The sequence below is a fragment of the Choloepus didactylus genome, chromosome 6 (genome assembly GCF_015220235.1).
Source record: "Choloepus didactylus isolate mChoDid1 chromosome 6, mChoDid1.pri, whole genome shotgun sequence".
NCBI lineage: Eukaryota > Metazoa > Chordata > Mammalia > Pilosa > Megalonychidae > Choloepus > Choloepus didactylus.
In genome coordinates this window covers 117,623,346-117,638,171 of record NC_051312.1, presented here as the reverse complement: position 1 = coordinate 117,638,171, position 14,826 = coordinate 117,623,346, and the positions used below count along the sequence as shown (strand labels likewise).

Sequence of the window (14,826 nt, the reverse complement as noted above, 5' to 3'; positions counted from 1 at the left end):
TTTTCATTCTGTTCCAATGGTCTGTATGCTTATCTTTATGCCAGTACCACATTGTTTTGATTACTATAGATTTGCAGAGCAATTTTAAAAAAATATTTTGAATATATTTAAAATATTAAAAATTTAAAATATTTTGACCCCTGAAATCATGTACTGCAGAATATGGGTTTGAATCTTGAATCTAATTTATGTTAACTATAGAACTACAGCTACTATATCTATCTCTATATATAACATAATGTATATTGTATAAAATATAATATAGTTACAATATATATCTCTAACATGACAAAGACATAAAAAAAGCTTTTAACTTTTAAGAAAGTTGGCCAGTAATTTAACAACTAACCTTTTAGAGTAAGAAATAATAACATAATACTAGCTAATATTTATTGAACATTTATAATTGCCAGACACTGTTCTAAGGGCTATAGATGCTATTATCATCACTATTTTTGCAGTTAAAGAAATTAAGGTACAGAAAAGGTTAAATAATTTGCCCAAAGTCACAGAGCAGTAAGGCAGAAAGCCAGGATTCAGCTCCAAACAACTGGGCTCTAAAATATAAAACCCAAATTCTTATCCACTGCCATTCTGATTTGACAGTGTCTCACAAAAAGAAATACATTTTGCATTGTGAGCCAGGATGCATATACAATTTTTTGAAATAGATTTACCCTTACAAGATACAATGTCCTCTGGTAGTTTCTATTCTAGAATATTCTAATTCTAAATGTATATTTCATTAACAATGCTGGCCATCAGTTACCAAGATGATTTCACAATCCACTAATGAATCATGACCTATAGCTTAAAAAGCACTGTACAATGCTCTATTCCCACCCATATGGGTATGGTAAATTCTAGATACGTTAAATGTTATAGCTTCCAGTGAAATCATTTGAGCAGCAATAAACTTTCTATAGTGTTTTCTATTCTTGGAATTCTCTTGTAAAGTTCCCAACCTTTCTTTCTGATGTAAAGAAAATGTTCAGAGATAGATTGTGGTGATGAATGCATAACTATGTTATCATACTGTGGACAGTTGATTGCACACTATGGATGATTGTATGGTGTGTGAATGTACTTCTATAAAACTGAATTTAATTAAAAAAAAAAAAAGTTCCCAATCTTCCATTTTTGAAGAGTTTTTTAAAACACCTTAGATGAAAATTTCCTTGACCACATGACTGCTGTGTCAATTTCTTCCCCATTATTTAGCATGTTCTTCAATCTTCTGGAGGCCAGGTCTACCAACACTTTTGTACTTTCTTGATTTGTAGCAAATTTATCTTTGTACTTTATTATTCTTTGTGTAGGTGTTTAGTTTTGTTGATGATAGATTATCAATCGCAGAAACAGATACAATATGTGCTTAAATGGCTTATTGTTGTTCCATTCACATACACGTAACTCAAATACTATGTAAAAATTAATGGTTGAGAACCTTGGCATTTTTGCAAAAATAATAATTTGCAATGGTATTTCTAGCAAATTTCTAGTTTCATATGAAAATTCTAGACATGATGGTTTCACTACCAAAACTCAACTTAAAGCTACTTAAGCTTCAATAAAGCATTTGTTTTTTCTAATTTGCAATATGCTTAGTTGTAAACATAAGGACAAATTCTGGAAACATCCACAGAATCATAGCTTTTTAAGAGATCTTAGAAGCTAACTAGTTCAATTTCTCAATCATACATCCAAATTACACACAGGTGGACATTCAACCTCTGTTTGAATCTTGTAGTGATAGATAAAGTGACAGAAAGTGAGAGAGCACTACCTTATGGGACATCCTCTTCCACTGTTGGTTAGTTCAAACCCTTCCTTATAGTGAGTGGAAAACCTCCCTGCAATTTTTACCTATTCATTTTAGTACTGCTAATTCCATCTTTCAAACAATAATTTTTCAAATATTTGCACACAGATATCACGTATCTTAGACTAGGGTTCCTTTAATTGATCTTCAGACCCAAACAAACCCTCTTAATCCCCAAAGACCTGGTCATCCAAATTTGTTAATACATCCCTTAAAATATATAGCCTAAAATAACGTATAGTACTGCAGCACTTCCAAAAGTTCTGATTTTTATTGCCTAAAATTATATTAACTTTCTAACAGCTATAGAAACTCCTATTTTTTGTTTGTTTGCGGTTTTTTTTTTTTTTTTTTTTTTTTCAGTGAACATTTGTCAAGACATATCTTTTTTGGAACTGCAGAACTGACTAAAAAACATATTAAATACAAACAAGCAAACCATAAAAGAAAAGGCCACACTAAAATGAGCTTCTATTCCTCAAAGAGTTAAAATACAAATTGGCAGAAAATAACTGCAATGCATATAGCCTATGTGTCTAGAATATGCAAAGAATTCCTCTCAATAGAAAAAAATCCCAAAGGAAAAATGAGCAAAAGACATGAACAGGTATTTCAAGAACTGCAAATGGCCTATAAACATGAAAAATGCTCAATTCATTAGTAAACAGTGCAATGCAAATTATCACAATTAGATACTATTTCACATCCATAAGATTGAAGAGCATTGGAAAGTCTGACTACTAATGTTCTGGTGAGAATGTAGTAAAGGGAACTTTCATACAGTGTTCTGGAAAACAACTTGGCAGCACCTAGTTAAGTTGAAAATACAAATATCCCATGACCCAGCAATTTCTGCGAACCAGTAGATGTGTAAAACTGTTTGTAGTAGCATTAAAATTCATAAAAGCATGGAATTAGAAGCAACCCAAATGTCCAAAGATTGGAGTACAGCTAAACTAATCAATAATAATGAGTCTACAAAACAGACTGAGTTTTTCACTTTTTTTAAGCAAACCACAGAAGAATATAAACAAAAATAATTTCATTACTATGTTTCAAAACTAGGCACAACTACATAGTATATTGTCTGGGATACATTCATATGTAGTAAAATTATAAAGAAAAGCAAAGGAATACACAAAATTCAATATGTTGGTCAGTTTTGTAAGGGAAGAAGGGGGTGCAATTAGGGAGGGGAACACTGAGTCTTAAAGGTACTGGTGATTTTAGTTTCTAAAACTGGATAGTGGATACACGGTTCTTCTTCTATTATTTCTCTTTAAACTGCTCTTATATATAATACACACCCTTTTGTATGTATATTTCATAATTTAAAAACTTTAAAATGTAAATTAAATGCAAATACACTGCTTTACAGTTGTCTCTGCTAAAATGAACTTTATTCGTTTATCATTTCAATTAAAATTATTTTGTATCCTGATTCCTATCTCCATTTTATTAATGATTTCCTTTGTCACTCTGTGCCATCCACAAATTTTACAGACCACGGTACTGCTTTTTTGTTCACGTAATTCACTGATAAATTTGTGGTTACTCAATAGTTGTGGTGTTTTTTTTTTTAAACAGAATAGTTAAGTAGTTAAGAGCACAGTTATCACAGATAGGATGCCTGCATTTAATGCTGATCATGCCACTTATACCAGTTTTGTGACTTAAAAGTTATTTACCCTCAGTGTGCCTAAGTGTGTTTATCTATAAAATAGGAGTAATAATATTTACCTCATGGGATTATTGGAAGAAATAAATGAATTTCTATACGTAAAGGGCTTAGAATAGTGATTGGAACAAAGTAAATGCTATCTAATTTTTACCTAGAATAATTTGCTTCTATGTCTCTGACCAAATTTCTAATCTCAGGAAAACTCTAAATTTATTCTACTTTAAGAACACTGGAGCTGCAAACCAAAATCCTGGCACTGCTTTGAACTAGCTGTGTCATCTTGGGATACATAATTTCACTATTAGGTGTGTTAATTTCCACATGCACAAAATATGGGAGTTAGACTACATTATCTATTTGGCAGTTTCTAGTAATCAAATTTTTTATTTAAGATATTCTTAATACTTACTGGAAAAGGAGAAAAATCCATTATTTTTGAAATCATATTTCAAACTATTTAATGTGCTAAAATCATTTGGCTTTTAAAAAAACAGAAGTATAACCTGCATATAGAAAAATGTACAAATTATACTGATTACATATACACACCCAGATTACATAGCCACCCAAGTCAAGAAATAGAACATTACCAGCACTAATAAAACTCCCCTAACTACCTTTCCATATATAGCCCCATTGTTTTATCTGTTTTTGAACTTGACATAAATTGAATAATATGAATTCTTTTATGATTGGCTTCCTTTGCACAACATTATGGTGTGAGAGTCATCATGATTTTTTTTTTTTTTTTTCCTGTAGCCCATTCATTTTCATTCCATTATGATATGCCATTGAATGAATGATATTCTATTTATACATTGTACTGTTGAAGGACATATGAGATAATTCTAGGTTCTGGCCATAAAGCAGTTATAAAAGTTCTTGTACATGTATTTGTCTTATATATATGAATGTATTTCTGAGATTATATATGATAAGTATGATCAAAAATAGCTCCTGGTTTTCTCAGAACCAAACAAATATTAAATTATCTGAACTAGCATAGAATTATGTGACAAACATCCTCTTTCAAAGTCCCTACTAAGATACTCAATTCCAAAAAGCCAATTAAGCCTCTAGTTAAGCATATTGGGCCCAATTAGAAATAAAGCCCTGCTTACACCTAACGCACCCCTAAGACTAACAGGTCCTTGCTCCAATCAACAGAACCTAGCCAGCTTCCTTCTGTTTATAAAACTGTCCAGCAATCTTGGTGTCCTGAATAAAATGTTGTAAACTGCAACTCACCTGATTTGTGTTTCGACAAGTTTGGAGGTCCAACCACGATCCAGAAGGTACCCTTCTGGGACTTCACATTCCAGCGAATGGCCAGGTGAGGTGTCCATGACAGACCCCTTGTGTCTACTGCTCAACTGCCACAACTCCACATCCCTGAGAAAACTCTTCCTATATTTGATTGCCGCATCTTGGATTGCATTCAATACCAAAACCCTTTTGTTCAGAACTTTGGTTTAGGTACCTTTGGTTTTCAGTTTTTTAATTTCAGTTCTTTGGTTTTGGTTCTATCATCAAATCCTCCATTTGGCTTCATTTCTCTGTCAGTCCTCTTCTACCCTTCTGTTCTCCAGTTTTCTTTCTGATGGTTTCTCTTAGAGGCATAGGGCTGGGGAATCGGCAACACCCAATGAGCCAACTTCCAACCAGCATCACACAGTGAGCAGTTTGCCAGTCCTCTCCCTTTGGAGTCAGTATATGAATGTTGTGAATCCTGTTCTTGTAATTGCAATTAGCTTCCTTTTCTGCTCAAAGGGCTGCTTCTGCTTTGGACCGGACTCTTGTCTGGTCCTTCCACACTGATGAATTCTGTTGAGGTAAGCTCAGGGATCTGAGACACGAGGTGCACAAGCAACATTTCCTGACTGCAGCATAATGCGCTCTTCTTGTTCTGAAGCTCCCTCTCTTCTGCCTGCTAAAATTCCGGCTTCTTATGTATACACTCACACTATGAGCTGGCTACCTGTGATTTTCTGTTTATGGGTAGAGCTCACAAAGGACCATTTGTCTTTGTAGTGGCCACTTTGGGAAACTTTGATACAAACAAAATTATTCACTTGAGAGGCACCTTAGAAAAGAAAAGATTCAGGCCCAAAGTAGCATTTTTGATGGGTATGCAGAGGCTTTCAAATGAAATTCTGAATAAAAAATTGCTTCATTAAAATATTATTTGGCCAAAGTTAACAAGCAAATTTGACAAACTTAAGTAACAACAAACTAGACTTGTTTCTCTAGTAAATATTGCCCAACAGTTCCTCCCTATATCCAGTTCTCCATTGCCCCCCTTTGGCAAACAGGACTAGCTTAATATTGTTAGTTAAATAAAAACAGCTATGTCTTCTGAGTTATCAATGTTAAACACAACACAAGCATACAATTTTATTCTACTTGGGTATGTTCTTCCTAAATTTATAACAGGTTTACTGATCAAATAAGCTAGCATTAGAGCTACTAGATATTTAAGATGCTGAAAAATGTAATTTTATGTTTAAGCAAAATCAGTTATTATTCTGACAAACTCTATTTTGACACTAATTACGTTTTATACCATGTCAGCCTAAAGACAGTTTCCAAGATCTTTTTGGTAACTTAAATATGTAAGGTATGTAGGATGTGTTTTTGAAAAGAACAAAAAGTAATGTTGTTCTGAAGTAGAATGATGGGTTTTCCAGAATAAGGAGGAGGAAAGAGTGGGACAAAACCTGAATGAATATGGAAACTTGTAGGAAATTCACAGAAAGGAATTTTCTTTGTTGTGAGATTTGATAGGTTTAAAAGATTGACCTTATCATCCTTTAATGTTTAAGAGAACAAGTCTCACTTTTAAAAAGTCTAAGTCTTTTTTGCAATCATGCTATCTGTTGGGGACGATTAAGGTAGCATGTATAAAATCCACCCTCAGCGATGCCGGAGATATGCAACATGACCGCTAGGGCTGATGCAATAGCGGCTTAAGTTGCCCTCAGCCTTCTACGGAAGTGATAGCCGTTGGTGCCTAAGATTCACGCCTAGAGTGCTAGCTTTACTACCTGCCTTCTACCCCAGCAACAGTAGCCACCAATCCTGTGCTAGCCTTACATCTGCCATCCGCCCTAGCAACAGCAGCAGCCAATCCTAGACTGCCACCTGCCTTTGCAGCCACCAATCCTAGGCCGCCACCCGTTCGTACTAGCCACTCCCTCTACCTTAGAGTATATATACCCTGCCTCTTCAATAAAGTTTTGCAGCTTGATCAGGATACCTGTCTTGCTGTCATTCCTCGCGTCTCTTGTCCCATACCATTCCTCCCTCACAGGACTCGGAGCCTCCGTTGAACGTCCCGCTGGCCGGGACAAACTGGTGCCCAATGTGGGGCTCGAAGTTCTGTGAGAGACGGAACGCCGCACTCAAGGAGAGAGGTACCTCACACTCACCGCACCCGGGATCGCTGCGAATAAACTCGGTCGCGAGACAGATCCGTTCAGCAGTCAAAGAAAGAAAGAAAACCACACCAGGGATCACCGCGGGGAAGCGCGCTCGCGAGACAGATCCGTTCACCAGTCGATCAGTGCCGGCGAAAGGAAAGAAGAAGAAGAAAAGAAAGCAACAAAAGGTAAGCCCCCCCACCCTTATCATGGGACAAGGAATTTCCCAACACGAATTATATGTTAGTCAAGTTAAGCAATCACTCAAGGCACGAGGAACACGAGTTAAGAAAAAAGATCTCACGCGCTTTTTTAATTTCCTGTTACAAACCTGCCCTTGGTTCCCTCAAGAAGGTACTATAGATCACCAGTGCTGGCTAAGAGTTGGAGATTGTTTAAAAGATTATTTTCGAACCTTTGGTCCTGAAAAGGTCCCGGTTACTGCCTTTTCTTATTGGAACCTAATTAATGAAATTCTAAAAGTCCACTCTTCAGCTCCAGACGTTCAAAACCTCTGTAAATTAGGAGAGGAAGCTTTGAGAGAGCACTCTCGCCCTGCTTCAGCGTGCGGCTCAGTAATTATTAACATGCCTGAATATCCCTTAAACGAAAATTCTAACAGGGATAGGCCAAATACCCCAACCAGTCAAGTCAGTTTGTCACCCGATCAGTATGAAATCAAACCAAAGGCTAAAATTTCTCCCACTTTGGAGGAACCAGAGGTTAAAATTTCTCCCTCTTTAGAAAACAACTCCCTTCCTCCGTTTCGGCCACCCCCTTATGCACCCGATTTTTTCAAACCATATTCTCATTTTTATCCAGTCATGCCCTTATCTCAGTTTCATGCTTTAGAAGAAGCCACAGAAAATCTCCGGCTACACGCCGATAATTTTAGAGAAACTTTTAAACAGGAGCGGCAGCATACCGCCAATCTGCTCGCCGACCTCCGGTCAGCAACTCAAAGCATTGCAGCCCTTTCGCTTCCAGAAAATGCCCGCTCATCACGCCTCCATTGTACTCGCCGCGCCTATGCTTTTCCGGTTACGCGTAGTCAGACTCGAGATTCTCAAAATGGCGTCGCCGGCTCCCAAAAGGGCGCCGCCGGTTCTCAACATGGTGTCGCGGGCTCCAAAAATGGCGATTCTGGTAGCGATAGCGAGGAGAGTAATAAATCAGATTTCCCCGACTCTAGCGAAGGAGAGCAGGAGGAAGCTAATTCCACCTCAACTGCTAAATATAAAAAACTTAGTCTAAAATATCTAGAGAAATTAAAAAAGGCAGTGAGTGATTATGGCGCTACCGCTCCCTTCACGCTCGCCCTACTGGAGAGCCTTAGTGAAAAGGAACTTATTCCTAACAATTGGTTCCAGCTAGCCAGAGCTGCCTTGTCTGGCGGTGATTTCCTGTTATGGAAATCTGATTATGAGGAGCATTGTAAAAAGTATGCCACCCGCCAATGCCCATAAGGCCACTTCTAAAACTTGGACCTTAAATAAATTTTTAGGTCAAAGTCCCTACCATCAAAGTGATAAGCAGGCTCAATTCCCCCCAGGTCTCTTAGCGCAAATACAAACGGCCGCGCTTAGAGCATCGAAAAAACTTCCGCAAAAGGGCGCCGCCACTGCCTCTCTTGCTAAATTAAGACAGGGGCCTGATGAGCCGTATACTGATTTCCTTAGTCGCCTGCAAAACATGGCTGAGCGCTTATTTGGGGCTAGCGAAAACGAAAGTGATTTTATTAAACACCTGGCCTATGAAAATGCTAACGCTGCCTGCCAAGCAGCAATCCGTCCCTTTCGTAATACTAGCCTTAATAATTACATAAAGCTCTGTTCTGGCATCGGGCCCACTCAAACCCTTGGAATAGCTATTGGCGCCGCTCTTCAAAATTTTGCAGCGCAGCACAAAAATTTTGCAGCACAAGCAAATCATTAAAACAGACAATGGGCCTGAATATACTGGAAAAAATTTTCAAACCTTCTGTCAACAATTACAAATTAAGCATACTACGGGAATACCATATAACCCCCAGGGGCAAGGAATAGTAGAACGAGCACATCGCACCTTAAAAAATGCCCTGTGCCGCCTGGCCGAAAGCACTCTCAATCTCACAAAACAACGACCTTGAGACCTTTTACATCATGCTCTTTTTGTTCTTAACTTCCTAACTCTGGATGATGAAGGACAATCTGCAGCTGACAGACATTGGCATCCCAGAACACAAACGCAACAAGCCACTGTTATGTGGCGTGACCCCTTAACGTCAGAATGGAATGGGCCTGACCCCGTGATTATTTGGGGACGAGGCTCTGCTTGCATATATGATCAACAAAGGGAAGGTCCTCGTTGGCTTCCAGAACGGCTGATAAAACATATTAATTCCTCATTGCCGAAACAAACCCCTGAGACACTTCCCTCCCCTCCTCTTAATGATAACCTTTCCAGGGTAGAAGCCTCTCCCTGAGAAAAATATCCTTCTTCTCTCTTCCAGCGCATCAATAACTCCTGCTATAACCCATCCGGAGACGACCAGCCCGCACACAACCGGAAGTGGAAAGAAGTCCTGCTTACAGGTTTATTCCATCACTAATCACATGAATTACCACTTGAATTACTATTGACTTTTATTAATTGGTCTTCTGGCTTTGCTGTTTGCAGCCGGATTAGCAACTGTTGCCCCAAAAGATTGGAATCCGTTAGAAAGATTCCTGCTTGCTATAGCATATTTGTGCGTCGTAGGGTGTATTACTTTGCTAGCTTGTCTCCCTTAACAAGAAGAGCCAATAGCCTCTATTAGTATGGCTTTGTTAAGCCTACTGCTATTTAAAGTTGCCACCTTACATTTTCTCTTGCAAAGTATGCTTAGTGAGCCAAGTATCGCTATCTTTGATCCCAATCCCCACCAGCTTTGGAAATGGACCTTAGCACGATGGGAAGATTCCAAAATTGTGCAAACCCAAATTACAGCAGGACACCCCTCCTTCCTTGTTTATGCCAGTGATCTAATTAAATGTTCAGACGGCACACCATGCCTTAACAAAGCCCAATATTACATGTGCCCGGCCTCCAACCCCAGAAAACAATATTGCAATACTCCCAACCAGTACTATTGTGCATACTGGGGGTGTGAAACATTAGCTACCAATTGGAAACCTTCCGCCCCTGATCACTACCTAACTTTAAAATGGTCCCCTCTTGGCTGCACACTCGGTAAACGCACCACCTTATCTACATTTGGTGACTCAAACTGTGAAAAACTAAATCTCACCGTACAACTCCCCACTGATAACTCTTGGTTAAACGGTCGGACATGGGGCTTTAGAATCTACTTATTTTCATCAACCGACCCAGGAACTCTTATCGTAATAAAAAAGGAAGCAGTACAGCAAAAACCTTCTGCCATTGGACCAAATATAGTGCTCGCGCCTCCAGCTACCTCTCCTGTCCCGAGCACGCCCAGTACAAATCTTTCCAAAATTCACCCCACTACCCCCCCTTTTACTAACATTCCAATATTGTCGTCCTCAAGCCCGTTCATATCGTTTGATAGCCCGCTTTGGCCACTACTCCAAGCCACCTTTCTCTCTCTCAACTCCTCCCAACCTAATTTTACTCATAGTTGTTGGCTGTGTTTCTCTGCCAAGCCTCCTTATTATGATGCTATAGCTCTTAATGTTACATTTAATACTTCTAATGAAGACAATCCTTCCCAATGCCCTTGGAATGCAAGAAAAGTCGGTCTCACTATGCAATCCGTTCTTCACTCTGGGCATTGTATTGGTAATATTTCTGCCTCCTTAAAAACAGTCTGTGCACAGTCGTCCTCTCCATCGCCTGGTAAATTCTATATCCCCCCAACAGGGGCAAAATGGCTGTGCTCTTCTACGGGGCTTACTCCTTGCATATCAGCAAAAGCCCTAACTGAAACAAGGGAAATGTGCCTCTTAGTGGCTGTGTTACCCCATGTCCTCTTTCATACAGAGGAAGACCTTTATCACCACTTGGTCGCGCAATCTCCAGCCACGCTGAGAAAGAAAAGAGAACTTGTTACGGTTGTTACTATTGCTTCTCTTTTAGGTATTACTGGCCTAGGCACCGGAATTGCCTCTATCGTTCTCCAAAACCAAGGCTTCTCCCACCTAAGAGCTGCTATAGACGAAGATTTAGCCCGCATTGAAACCTCCATTACCCATCTTGAAAAATCCCTTACGTCCCTATCGGAGGTTGTTCTCCAAAACAGGAGAGGCTTAGATCTGCTTTTCCTTAAGCAAGGAGGGCTTTGTGCTGCGCTAGGTGAGGAATGTTGCTTTTATGCTGACCATTCTGGCATAGTTAAGGATTCCATGACCAAACTTAGAGAAGGAATTGAAAACCGCAGACGTGAGCGAGAAAACCAAGGGGGTATCTCCTGGGGGCTTAATGGAATCCTCCCCTACCTCCTCCCTATATTAGGCCCCTTAATAACCATAATTCTTATAATATCTTTTGCTCCTTGGGCCATAAAAAGAATAATACAGCTAGTTAAGGATCAACTTGACTCTGCCCTAAGCAAGCCTATTCAAGTGCATTATCACCGGCTTTACCTCGCTGACCAGGGTTTGGATCCAGATCATCTGACTGCTACCCACCCTTATGGGTAAGAAACCCCCTCCTACGGGAGCAGCATATAACTCGAAAGTATGCTTCTAGCGTATGCTATGATTGGTACCGCTGGGTGTGAGGCAAAGCACTGCAAAGGAGGGCCAAAGCAACTAAAGGCCATTTTCGAGCTCCTTGAGAAATATGCCTCATTTGCATAGGGGTTTTGCTCTGCCAAAAACTCCCCTCCCCAGAAAAACAGAGCCACAAACAACTTGGGGAATGAGGCCTCTATTTCCCCCAGCAGGTTAATGCCAAAAGAGTGCTCGATCAGCATTCTTCCTCCATCCTTTTGAAAAACAAAGGGAGGAGATGTTGGGGACGATTAAGGTAGCATGTATAAAATCCACCCTCAGCGATGCAGGAGATATGCAACATGACCGCTAGGGCTGATGCAATAGCGGCTTAAGTTGCCCTCAGCCTTCTACGGAAGTGATAGCCGTTGGCGCCTAAGATTCACGCCTAGAGTGCTAGCTTTACTACCTGCCTTCTACCCCAGCAACAGTAGCCACCAATCCTGTGCTAGCCTTACATCTGCCATCCGCCCTAGCAACAGCAGCAGCCAATCCTAGACTGCCACCCGCCTTTGCAGCCACCAATCCTAGGCCGCCACCCGTTCGTACTAGCCACTCCCTCTACCTTAGAGTATATATACCCTGCCTCTTCAATAAAGTTTTGCAGCTTGATCAGAAACCTGTCTTGCTGTCGTTCTTCGTGTCTCTTGTCCCATACCATTCTTCCCTTGCAGGAGCTGGAGCCTCGGTTGATCGTCCCGCGGGCCGGGACAGCTATCTCCTTCTTTACCTTTAAAATCTTATATGGTCACTTTGATTAAGCAGAGAGCCAAGTATTGCTTCACAATGACCTCTGGTCATACTTAACCAAGGATTCAAACCTGAAAACTTTTGACATTTTGCCTTCCAAAAAATCAAATCCTAAATGATGTCTCCTCGACCTCAAACTGTCTTTGGGATTTTGCAGAGGGCTCCTTGGAAAAAGAGAGGTGCTAGAAATAGTTAGGTTTATTTGATATGTTATGAGTTGCATGGGAAGTGTCGAATTGAAAGGGATTTTCTAACATTTGTTGGTTAAATTTGTGTGGGTAAAATGTTATTTATATAAATATTTCAGAAATTATATAAAATTCCTAGAGATTTTTCAATGTTTTTAAACAACAATATAGTATTAAGTGTCATAATTTTAGTTATTCTTATAAAATGTTACAGGCCACAGAAACAACCAAATTTCCTTGTCAGTTACATTGTTTTACTCTAATGCTTCCCTGAAAGTGTTTACAATCAACTACTGTCAGAACTTCATATCAACAACAAAAAAGAGACTTTAAATGAGAAGGAAGGTGAGTGTATAAATCATATTACCTGTCAAATGCATAACCCTGGTAACACTGTAAAGATGGGATATGGTCATATAGCTCAACCAACAGGGCCCTTTAAACATTTTCAAATGGGGTCTACAGCTACCTCCCTCTATGGGATATAAATATGTCCCTGTTATTGTGTGTCTGTTTTCTAGATGGATAAAACTTTTCCTTGTCTCAAGATTACAGTCCTCACAGTAGCTAGAAAGCTATTAGACTTCGTCTTCCCCACCTGGGGAATTCCTGCTATTCTCTCAAGCAAGAGACACCCATTTTACTGGAAGTACTATCAAGGAACTTTGCAAGGTCTTACCCATCAACCTAAAGCTTCACTGACCCTACCATCCTCAATCATCAGGAAAAGTAAAAAGAACAAATAGTATCTTAAAACTTAAATTAGCTAAATTATCTGAATCCCTTTCTCCACCTTAGCCTAGGGTTCTTCCCTTAGCCTTGATGGCTGTTATGATCTAGCCCACTGGGAAAATAATGGCTATCCCCCTATGAAATCATAATGGGAAGACCCACAAGACTCATTATTTCTCCTACTTTACCTGATTCTGGTCTGTCATAATCTGATATTGTTAATTATTATAAAAGACTAATTGCATATACCCAGTTCTACCATTCACAGATCCAGACTGCCTTTCCTGAGATTCCTCCACAGCAAACCCTACATGACCTTCAGCCCAGAGCATGGTATACTGGAAGAGACATCAACAGAAGACTGCTTTAACCTGGTTAAAAAAAGGATTTTATCAAGTCTTACTAACCTCTGCCACAGCTATAAATGCTACAAAGAATTGATCCCTGGGTCCGTGTGTCACAACTAAAATGTGCTCCAAGCTCTTGTAAGGTCACTCCCATTTTGGACCTTAAACCAAAATTGACACAAAGATCTCAGTAGCAGATGACATCCAATATGCACAACTAATCTAAGACTGGCAGAACAAGCAGATGACCCCTAACCAAGGCCATCCCTTTCTACAACAAGACCAAATCCTTTTCTTGCTCCCTTTTTCTTTCTTTTGTGACTCTATCTCCTCCTAATCTTTTATTGTCCTCACCAGAGCCTTGGATCCTGTTTAAAATTACTCACTTCCCTTTTTTTCTCCTTTCATTTCACCTGATCCTCCTAACAATTTCTGCACCTTCACATTCTAAAGCCATCCTTAGGTTATCTCAGACAGTTGCCATTGTCCTAAATCATACTACCCATTACACGTGGATAAATAAAACAGGACAAATGGAACAGGTTGTACATTGGCTTAAAAAAGGGCTACCTGGGTTTTGCATGTGGACCCCTCAGGTACAGGGAACTTATTTTCTAATATTCTTATGGGTTTCCAGGGATCTTGGCTCAGAGATATCCTAATAGGAGTACTTGTTATCTTTTTTAGTCATAATGCTCATAATACCCCTCATTCATTGTCTGGTCTCTTGACAATTAAATGTTACTATGCAGCTGCTAAGCCGACAAATGACACAACAGAGATGTCAAGAACAACAATATTAAAATAACTGCTCAAGTCCTTGGGAAACTGAGCCATCAGATTATGAATAATTTGCAAGACACAGGAAGCAACTAATGAGAGACTATTATCTTTGGTCAAATCCTCATAATCAAGGGAATGACCAAAAGGGGGAATTAATAAATATAATAAAAAATACCTCCTGGGTTTTCTCAGAACGAACACAAAGGTTAAATTAGTTGAACTAGCATAGAATTATGTGATAAACATCATCTTCAACAAGTCCCTACTGGGAGGGTTGATCCTGAAAAACCAATTAAGCCTCTAGTTAAGCATACTGGGCTCAATTAATAAAGCCCTGCTTACACCTAACCCACCCCTATAAGACTAACAGGTCCCTGCTCCAATCAACAGAA

The 14,826-nt window shown here is 39.4% G+C and overlaps 1 protein-coding gene across 8 annotated transcripts in view; it reads right to left on the bottom strand.

The window, feature by feature from the left end:
• Positions 1-14,826, bottom strand: part of CEP126 (centrosomal protein 126) — a 116,649-nt gene that overhangs the window by 45,061 nt on the left and 56,762 nt on the right. The window contains exons 7-8 of one of the 8 annotated variants that reach the window (XR_005217546.1): positions 4,752-5,656; positions 3,913-4,006 (exon numbers count right to left, since the gene is read on the bottom strand). The exons of the other annotated variants lie outside the window; for them this stretch is intronic. The gene's annotated coding sequence lies outside the window, so the exon portion shown is untranslated. The remainder of the gene's footprint in view (positions 1-3,912; positions 4,007-4,751; positions 5,657-14,826) is intronic. 8 annotated transcript variants of the gene reach the window in all.